Source organism: Hydra vulgaris, chromosome 12, assembly GCF_038396675.1.
Source record: "Hydra vulgaris chromosome 12, alternate assembly HydraT2T_AEP".
NCBI lineage: Eukaryota > Metazoa > Cnidaria > Hydrozoa > Anthoathecata > Hydridae > Hydra > Hydra vulgaris.
Window position 1 is genome coordinate 63,421,979 of NC_088931.1, and position 11,618 is coordinate 63,433,596.

An 11,618-nucleotide genomic window follows, 5' to 3' on the forward strand; every position below is an offset into this window, starting at 1 on the left:
CGTAGTTTAAATGACAATGTATAAATGAATAATATAATTGTGTTAACTGGTGTTTACATAATATATTTCTTGCTTTATAGAGAGTTCTGATGCATTTAGCAATTTTAGTGGAGGTATTATCAATATGATTTCTCCAAGATAGATTCTTTTTATTATTATATTATCAATTAAAAGGTCTGGCATGATATGAGGCAGTTTCTGTTTTTTTGAAGGTGGATAAATTAGTGTTCATTTAGTTTTTTTATATTTAGAGACAATCTATTTTGTTTAAACCAAACAGATACTTTTTTTAGTTCATTTATCATATTAGTAAAAAGCATATTAATACCTTTATGAGACAAAAACAAATTAGTGTCATCTGCAAAATTTATTGTTGGTAAGTTTGATGAATTATGAAGATCATTTATGTATATTAAAAAAATAAGTGGACCAAGTATAGGTCCTTGTGGAACACCACGTGTTATATTCATTAACAGATGAGGTATAGAATCTTTATTGTAAACAAACTGTTTACGGTTAGTAAGATAACTTTCAAACCATAATAGGGTTTTATCTTTAATACCATATAATATTAGTTTTTTTTAACAGGGTTTGATGATTGACAGCATCAAATGCCTTAGACAAATCAATAAACACTCCGAGTGTAAAACAAGAGTCTTTAAAAAAGTCAGTTATATTGCGCGTAAGTTGAAGAATGGCATGCTCGGTTGAATTATTTTTTTTGAAACCAAATTGGTTTTCCTATAGAATGTTATTTTCAACAAGATAAAAGTAGATTCGGTTGTACATTATTCTTTCTAAAATTTTTGAAAAAACTGGAAGAACTGTACTATTTATACGATTCTCTGTCTTAAAGATTGGAGTTACTTTTGCTATTTTTAGTTTATTTGGAAAAGACCCTTGTGCAATGGATGTTCTGAAGATTTTATAAAGAATATCTTTTATAACATTGTAGGAATCAATCACAATATTTGTGTTAATATCATCATACTCAGTAGCTTTATTACGTTTTAATGACTTAAAAGCAACCTCAAATTCATTAAAATTTAACTCAGTAAAATTTAGATTAAAGTTTATTGATGTTTTGAACTCATCAACAGATTTATCTTTAATGAACGAAATACTATCGCTTAATTTTGTCCCGATAGTGGTGAAAAGCTTATTAAATTCAAATGCAATTTCATTTGAGTCATTTATTAATTTGTTATCAAATTGCATAAAATTTGGGAAAAATTTTTTATTTGGTTTAAGTTTTCCAGACGACTCTTTCCTGATTTGCCAGACGCGTTTTGAGTTGTGCTTATATTTATTAAGCAAGTTTGAATAGTAGTTTTTTTTGCATTTTTGCGAAGCTTTTCAAATAAGTTTGTATAAGTTTTATAACTTTGTTTTGTTTTTCAGATTTCGATTTTCGGTATTTTATGTATAGCTTCTGCTTAATTTTTGACGATTTTCTGAGACCTTTAGTAATCCAAGGAGATGACACTTCTTTATCGCTATTTCAATTAAAGGAAAATTAGAATCGTACACTTGGTAAAAAGTTTTGAAAAAATTGTCGTAGATTATGTTGATATTATCATTAAAGTTAATATAACCCCAATCTATAAGTGATAATTGTTCTCTGAAAGAATTTAAATTATTATTATTGATGAGCCTTTTTTTTATAAAAACTTTTCCCTGAATTTCTTATTTTAAATTAACACATATAGAAAAAACGAACTTTGATTTTCATAATAATCAAAGGAGTTTATGTTGAAATCCCAATCAAGTAATTTTTTTTCTTTTCAGGATCAGTTTGACATATTATGTTTTTTACACGGCGATCTCTACTGAAGGTCCTTGCCATCGCGCAAACAGCGTATTTGACTGGGGGCCTTTTTTAAACTGTACTTAACTGTAATCGCCATTTTCGTTATATTGAAATATGGGTAAGAAGTGTTGTATTTATGGCTGTACTACAAATTATTTATCTGCTAAAAAGAAATCGGATAATTTGAAGATCTCAGTATATCGATTTCCTAAAAATGAAGAAGAAAAACAAATGTGGATTAAAGTAATTCCAAATGCAAATCTAAATGTAACTAATGACACTGTAGACTACAGTGTCACTGTAGTTTGTGAGTTGCATTGGCCGATAAATTTTGAAAAATAACAAGTCAGAGGAAAAAATCGTCCTAAATTTCCACCATCTGTTTGGCCAGTTTAATAACACTATTCATTTGCAATCACAAGCTTATTCAAATGGGGTTCCATGTTTTTTAATCAAGATTAGTGACGATTTGCATATTGAAACTTATCACTATGAAGTCAAAATTAAAATTTCTACAATTTCTAAAAACAGAGTTTCCAAAATTAATGCATGGTCAATATTAGAAGAAGTTGTACGTTATTTAAAGAGTTTGATTCTTGGAAGAAAAGAAATCGTAACTCAAGAACATTTAGCTTCTATTAGGTACGTGACAATTGCGTTTTACGGAACCGAATTTTGTGCTAAAATTTTGTGCCACGATTTTCGCAGTCTCTTCAAAGTTAGCGTGCTTGAGGAAGGCTTTCTGAAATAACTTTTTAGTATTCGTTATCAACATAGAGTATTTTTAGAAAGAAGAATAGTTGAAGCTTATTATTAATTTGGTTTTAATTATACTCAATTGATATATTACCGAGTTTATTGATGTCAAAGTTTTAGTTGTACTTCTGTGGTGAAATTAATGTCCAGGATATAGTCTATATTTTATCTATTCAATTTTTATTTTTAAGTTATTCATTTATCTATGCACCTGCCAAATTTCGTTGAAAAACATTATGTAGCAGTCACCCTTTTTCTTGCTGCACTTTTGTTACTTAATTTACATTTTCCCTGTTGTTAGCGCGGGAGACAGAGGGGTCCATTATTATTTGTATATATATATTTTTTTTATATATAACATTCATATTAATAATATTATTAGCAATATTTAACTTATTTCATAAATTGATATTATAAACCTAGATACTTTATAGTGAAAATATGATTTAAAAATATGTAAATTTAAACAAAATTGTTTTATTAAAAGGATTTTTAGTAAATAATAAAATAAGACTTAAATTTTATATTTCATTTAGAAACAAAATGGAGAAAGAAAATAAAGGTTTCACATAGTATTTTGTATCATATTCATAATATAGTTTATATATGAATCAAATTAGTTATGAATCATATATAATTTGAAGTTTGAACGTTGTCTTTATTTAACAAGGAAAGCCTTTAGATTATAATTTATAACTAATAAATAAATTATTTTTATATAAATTTATTAAATTAATTTTAAATTATTATTTGGCCACTATCTAAACCTTTATGTATAACTTAAATATTTCTTTCGCTGTTTTAGATGCTCTAATACTTGGAATACTTGGAAAGGGATAAAAGAAATCATTAACATAAAACCTTCCTACTATAGTTCAACTCTCAAACTTAAATTGAAAGAAAATATTATAACAGATCCAACTACTGTATCAAATATATTAAACAACTTTTTTGTTACTATCCAAAACAAACTTCAAAACAAAAACATACCTTCAACATCCAAATTTACTGACTATTTCAACTCTCCAAATTCTAATACGTTCTTTATTGATCCTGTCACAGAGAATGAAATCTCTGGTCTTATTAAAACCACTCTTAAAACTGGAAAAAGCTTTGGTCCTAATAGCCTTCCTACATTCCTTCTTAAACTTATTCCAGACATAATTTCTAAACCTCTCAGTATTATTATAAATAACTCATTTCAAAAAGGTTTATTCCCAGATGCTTTCAAAGTTGCTAAAGTCATTCCAATATTTAAGAAAGGTTCTATAATGGATATGTCTAACTACCGACCTATCTCTCTTCTTTCAAACCTAAGCAAACTCTTCGAAAAAGCTATGCATAAGAGGCTCTATGCATTTTTGAATAAATTTAAATGCCTTTACAAACACCAGTATGGGTTTCGTGCTAATCATTCCACGACTCACTCACTTATAAAAATAACTGAGTCAATTAGAAAAGCTCTTGATAATAAAAACTTTGCATGCGGTGTCTTTGTAGATCTACAAAAAGCTTTTGATACAGTAGATCATTCTATCCTACTCAAGAAATTAGAATATTATGGAATCAGAGGAATACCTCTTAAATGGTTTACCTCCTATCTTCACAACAGATCTCAGTTTGTTTCAGTCGGTGACTCAAAATCTACTCAAATAAAATGTTCCAACGGTGTTCCTCAAGGCTCAGTATTAGGACCACTACTTTTTCTTCTCTATATTAATGACCTCAATAACTCAATTAAGTATGCAACTCCTTACCACTTTGCTGATGATACTAACTTGCTCATTATCAACAAATCTTTAAAAAAAATTAACAAATACATTAATTATGATCTTGCCAATTTAATTCAGTGGCTTCGCTCAAATAAGCTTTCCCTCAACTGTAACAAAACTGAACTGGTCATATTCAAATCTAAAAAAACAAAAATCAATAAAAATTTAAACTTCAGATTAAGTGGCCAGAAAATCATTCCTGTAAACTCAATCAAATATCTTGGAATTATAATTGATTCCAACCTATCGTTTGTATCCCACCTCAAAGACTTAGCCTTAAAATTGAGCAGATCAAATGGAATGCTGGCTAAAGTTCGCCATTATGTCAATCTGAAAGCATTGTTAAACATATATCATGCCATTTTTGGCTCGTATATACGATACGCTTGTCAAATATGGGGACAATCTCAACAGCAAGAAGTTTTAAGGATATCTCATCTTCAAAACAAAGCTTTAAAAATAATACATTTTCAGAATTACAAATCCAATCCTAATGTGCTTTATCTTACTTCTAAGATCCTTAAACTATGTGACCTTGTTCAATTCTTGAATTGCCAGTTTGTCTGGAACCACCAACACAAAAACCTACCTCTTACCTTCAACAATTTCTTCCCAAAAAATGCAAATAACCGATACTATCTTCGATCAACTGATAATCTCAATCTTGCAGTCTTAAATCATCGTTCTGTTACTTATGGATATAAGTCCATAAAAAACCAAAGTATAAAATCTTGGAATAACCTTCCCTATGACCTAAAAGCTCTTCATTCAATTTATGTTTTTAAGAGTAACCTATTCCATTCCTTCCTAATCAAATACAGTTTATAAATCCAATGATATGCGTATATATGTATAAGTGTTTGTGATAAGCTCATGTGAATAAGTGTGAGTGTATATGTATGTAAGTGTATATGTATACATGGATGTGTATGTGTGTATGTATATGTTTGTATATATTTATATGTGTATATATATGTGTGCGTGTGTATGTAAGTATATATATTTATATATATATATTTGTGTGTGTGTATGTGTATGTATATGTATGTATATATATATATATATGTGTATATGTATATATATATATATGTATGTATGTATGTATATATATATGCATGTATATATGTGTGTGTGTGTATATATGTGTGTATGTGTATGTATATATATGTATATGTGTATGTATGTGTGTGTATATATATATGTGTCTATATATGTGTGTATGTAACATAATGTGTGTATGAACATAATTTTATATTCTAATATTTTCATAATTACTGTCGTGTAAGGTTTTTATATAACCAACTTTATTAATATATTTGATTATCTATTTGAGTTTGTAAATCACAGTATAGTATAAATCACATTAATAAAATATGATAATAATATAAATCACATTAATAAAAGGTGTATGTGTGTGACTAATACTAAATGACTATTATTCTTTTTATGATTATTGTAATTATTTTTATTGTTGTCATTTTATTTTTATTATTATCATTATACTCTTATCATTGTATTGTTAGTATTGTTACTACTACCACTCTTATTATTATCATTATTAGTATTTTACTCCTTTAACTTTTAATGTTTGCTTTGTTACAGCTGTGGACGATTATTACTATTAACATTAACAATATATTTAGTAGCATTTATTTACAAGGTTTTTACTTAAGATTAGTACATGTACTATTTGTAAACTTCCGTGAATGTAACAACTATTTCAGAATATATATGAATTGATTGAATTGATTGATTGATCTAAGTTGTGAAATGGCGTCAGCCAACAACATCAGTTAGTTACTTTCTTTTTTCAATAGCTCGGTGGTTATTTTTATTATATATATATATATATATATATATATATATATATATATATATATATATATATATATATATATATATATATATATATATATATATATATACACAAATGACTTACTATATGCAAATTTTTATATTACTTTGTAAAAATAAAGTTAATTTATTTTTTGTTAAGATGAACTTGCTTTAAAGAGGATCAGTTAGTTATATCCCTATTATACGAATTAATTTAGTATTTAGTCATTTACTATTAGTTTTCAAATACAGTTCTTTATTATGCCTATGTAGATTGTTGTTAGTTGTATTTTTGTATACCTAATTCTTACATTTTATTAAGTCACTTTTTTTTTCTGTAGACAAATTAGAACAAACAATCAGTAAGTTTAGTTTAAATTGTTTTAGTTACTATATCATTTAAAAGCATTTGTATGCTGTGTTAGTATTCCTTGTTAGCTTTGAATAAACATTTTGATTTAAAATTGGTATTTAGGTGAGTACGGCCAGCAGATATGTAAGTTTCATAGATTTCTATATTTTTCAACATATAACTAATTGATACATCATTACAAATATAAACTTCAAGTAAATGTTTTAATTTAAAATTGGTATTTAGGTGAATATGGCAAACAAATATGTAGGTTTTGTAGGTTTCCATATTTTAAAGTGTATACTTTGTTAATACATCATTATATAGATATTATAACTCGAAATAAGTGTATTTTATACTATAAATTGTCTAAAGATACAAACGTTAAGTGTAGAAACGGGCATGTACTTTTTGTTTTCATTAACAGCGGTGAGTTACATAAGAAAACTTTAGAAGAACTCAATGAGTTTTTTAACTTCAACACTTGCCCAAATCAAATCATAAATGTAGTGAATGTTGCAAAACAATGGAGACATAATTTTAAAAGGGACTATAAATGTTTTGTTGATTTTTGCAATAAACTGTTTACAGGCTATACATCAATCTCAACAATGACACAAGCATCCCTGTCTAGTCCAAGTAATTTACCTTCAGTTGAACACAAAAGTCTTTTATCAGAGAAACACTCTGAGCTTTTACCGACAGCCAATTGTAGTAATCATGTTCAAAATAGTGACACTTGTGGACAAGAAATGACAACTAGAGAAAATCTATTGAAGAGTCGGTTATGCAATTTGGCTAATCAATTAGCTACCTCTTCCAAGAAATACAGAAAAAATATAGCTATAGTTAAATCTAAATTAAATATTATGCCATATAAACTAAAAGTTTTAAGACAAAGTGTTAAAAGAAAAGAAGATATTATCAGAGGTTTAAGAACGGAATTAAAAGAACTAAAGAAAAAAATGCAAACATATTATTATACTCGACAAATTCGCAATCATACAGCTACAATAAAAAAATTAAAATTAAATGCAAAAAAAAAGTTGCATCAAATAAAGGTCAGGCATAACACAGATAATAGGGCAAAGGAAAAAGTAATTGCTAGTTTGGAAAACGATTTGCTTCAAAAAGAGGAGAACACAACCACACTTTTGAACATAAATGAAGAAGGAAAGACATATTTGTTACAGATGAGAATGGTTATTTATAACTTGCTAATATGTAATGTCTCAACAGGTCACATTCCTATTCTCATTCAAAAAATTGGACGATGTATGGGTTTTGCTTTCTCTGATATTCCACACCGCAATAGCGTTGAACAAATGGCTCGGGAGCTTGGCAGTATTTCAAGCTTGCAGGCAGCTGAATGGGCAATCAACAATAGTCAACTTACTCTTGGGTTTGATGCTACAACACAAGAAGGTGTTCATATTAACAGTATTTATTTGGCGTCAAAAGATCAATGCCTAGTTGTTGCTCTGGACCAACTACCCAGTGGGACAGCTGATGATTATGAAAACCATATATGTAATGCCATCGATCAGATGGCTTTTATTTATTCTCATTTTCACTTGTGCAGCTATAACGAATCTCGTAATTCAATTATTAATAATATTTCTAACACAATGTCTGACCGAGTTACTGTTAATCATCTTACCATAAGCAAAGTATGTGCAACCTGGGGGAAAACTCTAAATGAGCTGAACTGCCATTTGCACCCTCTTGATACAATTGCCATATCATGCCGTACAGCATTGAAGTCTCCAGAGAATGAGAAATGCAAATTGTTTGGAAATGACTGCATGGCAACCTTGATTATTTTAGCTATAAACAAAATGAGATTTAAAGATGTTAATGGTGATCCACAAGGCTTTGTAAATTTTTTAGATAATAATGATTTACCACGAGGTATCATTCCTAGGTATCGTGGAAACAGACTTCACATTCTTTTCCATACTTGCTTTATTTAAATGAAGCATCACAGTAAATTTAAACAATATCTTACAATTGGAACAGTAAAGTGTAAAAGTTTACAAGAAACTCTTCGAACAGTATTTTGTAGTGCAACCGCAATCAAACAAATGTGTGTACTTGCAGTATTTGGAAAACTTCTTACTGGACCCTGGATGAAAAAGTTTTATGTTACATCAGAGCAAGCAACTTTTGATCATGTTGATGGTATCCAGGTTGTGAAAAATGTTATACAAACAATTCAAACATGCAAATCCAATCCAGCTGGTTTGTTTTGCAGAAAGACAGATTTTTTTGAACAACCGCTAGAGCCAAATATTTTAGAATCAGTAACAAATTTATGCTCTGTTGATAAGAGCTTCTTAAAATGACTTCGGCCTGTCTTATTGCAGTGGAAGATGTTTTAAATAGACAATATAGTAGATATTTTTCACTAACTGTGACAGAGACATTCAAAGAGGAAACAGCTAGCGCAAGGCTTCACAATATAGATAGTGAAGAGTTAATGGGTATGTTTAGTGATGCAAAAGTACGGGCTACTAATGCAACAACTTGCTATATCTCTTGCAAACTTAGATCAAAAAAGAATAGGACTGTCAACTATCTAGACACTCTAGATTTAAGTTTAAGAGAAAAGATTGTTAAATGGTCAATTAATGTAGCACGTAAAAACAGGTTTACAAATCGACTGCATCGATGCAAAGTAGGAGATGAGATTTGCAAAAGACAAAAAATCAAGCGCCAAAAAATGGATGAAAAAGAAAAAAGAAAGTTAGAGCGTGACCTATCTAAATTAAATTTTGAAGAGATTATTAATTCATATAAGCACTTATCCAATGACCAACTATTTGATTTAGAAGATGTCATGTCAGATAGAATTGTTGGGAAGAAACTAGAACATGAATGGTACAATCCAAAGACATGCAAAAGTGTTTTATATCGCGGCAGAGTAAAAAAAGTTAATAAAAGAAAAAATGACTTCATTTACACCATTTCTTACTGGAAAGATGATGACTATTGCATGAAAAAGATCCAGCTTGCTGCTGATGTTGTTTCCTGTGAGTTACAATTTAATTAATTTAATAACACTGCAAGTGTTGTGACTTGCCAAAAATGTATTGCAAATGTTGTGACTTGCATAAATAATACAGCAAGTGTTGTGACTTGTATAAATTATATAGCAAGTGTTGTGACTTGCCTAAATAATACAGCAAGTGTTGTGACTTGCCTAAATAATACAGCAAGTGTTGTGACTTGCATAAATTATATAGCAAGTGTTGTGACTTGCCTAAATAATACAGCAAGTGTTGTACTTGCATAAATTATATAGCAAGTGTTGTGACTTGCCTAAATAATATAGCAAGTGTTGTGACTTGCCTAGTTACATAGCAAGTGTTGTGACTTGCCTAAATAATACAGCAAGTGTTGTGACTTGTTAAATTTTTTGATAGACGGCTCTGGCTTACCTTCACGTGGTGTCTATCGTTAAAAATAGTTAAAACAGTTTCATTTTTGGAATTAATTATTTTAATCATTCACTAAAAGCCAAGACAAAAATATATTGTATTTTCTTTAAAATAGTTTTATATTATTATTATTATTTTTTAATATTTTATTTATTTTTTATTTTGAAACAGAAAATTTGTTTGTTAACCAAACAAAATGGCTAGCTGGTTAACTATACTGTATGGTCCTTACTTCTGTTAATGTAATAATCACATGAAAGACTTTATTATAGGTTTTTGCTATACTTGGTTAGAAAGATGACATGTTTTTTACAGCCAATTGACTTATAGCCCCACATTAGTAGTTGTATAATTTTTTTTGTAATATATATCCAATTAAATAATAATTTTTGGTAAGAAGTGGAAAGGGCGTTAGAATGCTTCTTTCTTATGACATATTTGGATACGCCCTCTTTTAAACTCCACTCTCTTATGACCATGGATGCACCACTAATGTATCTTTTAATCTAGTGAAATATGTTTTTTACTTCTTTGTTGTTGTACTTTAAATATTCAATCAGATATTTCAAGAATTGAAACATTTTTTGATATTATAGTACTAAAACATCATCAACATATCTACTGTGAGTTTTACATTAACCTCCCATATTTGGTGGTTGTCTGGTATGAATTTATTTTTTAATTTATTTCCAATTTTTTAATTTATTTTTTAAATTTATTGTTCGAATTTTGAAAAAAATATTTTATTTTTTTTAGGTTGGGTGGAGAGGTGGGGGGGGGGGGAGGTAGGCAGGTGGTGGGCATACGCCCCTTTGTAATAGAAACACCACTTTTATACGTAAGATTGTATAACATAATTTTATATTGTGTACTAATTTTACTGATTATAGTAAAGATATAAATATTTATAAAATCAAGTCGTTTTTGATCCTAGGGTGTGATACACCAATCGCCACCACACCCACCTCTATTGCTAACATTCACCTCTCGTATATTTTGGTGGTTTACTATAAATTTAAAATAACTTTTTTGTGTATTTATATTGCTTATGTATTTAAAAAAAAAAAAAATTTCTGAAAAAAGTGTCCAGTTTTATACGGGCGAGGTGGTGGTTTGGTGCCCCCTCTGTCCATCCGATACACCCGGTGGTTAGAGTTTAACATAAAGTTGTAACCCACTTTTACACCTATCTTTTGACACCAAAATATTTGTATTTCGATAAGAATTGGCAAAGTTATGACAATTTAAGTGAAGAAAAATTATTTTGACCACAGCTACTTAAATCGCTACTTAAACCGTCATAACTTTTGAACCAATTGTTCGATTTTGATAATTTTTTCACCTTTAAAATACTGTAATAATCCTCTTTCTAATGATATATAACATTATAGTATTCAAACAATTTGAAATTTTTTACTCACGTACCTACTTCTATGGGTTCACAGTGTATTGGTAGTAAGATTTATTCTAAAGAAATTATTAGATCTTTTCAGTATTTTGCTACGTCCAGAAGTTTGTATAATCAATTGCGAACAGATTACCAATTGCCTTTTGTAAGAACTTTGGCAAGAATAACTTCAAAAGTTTTTAAATTAAACAAAAAGCTTTTTTTGACAAATATTTTCCAATCTATTGAAGAAAAACAGAAACTT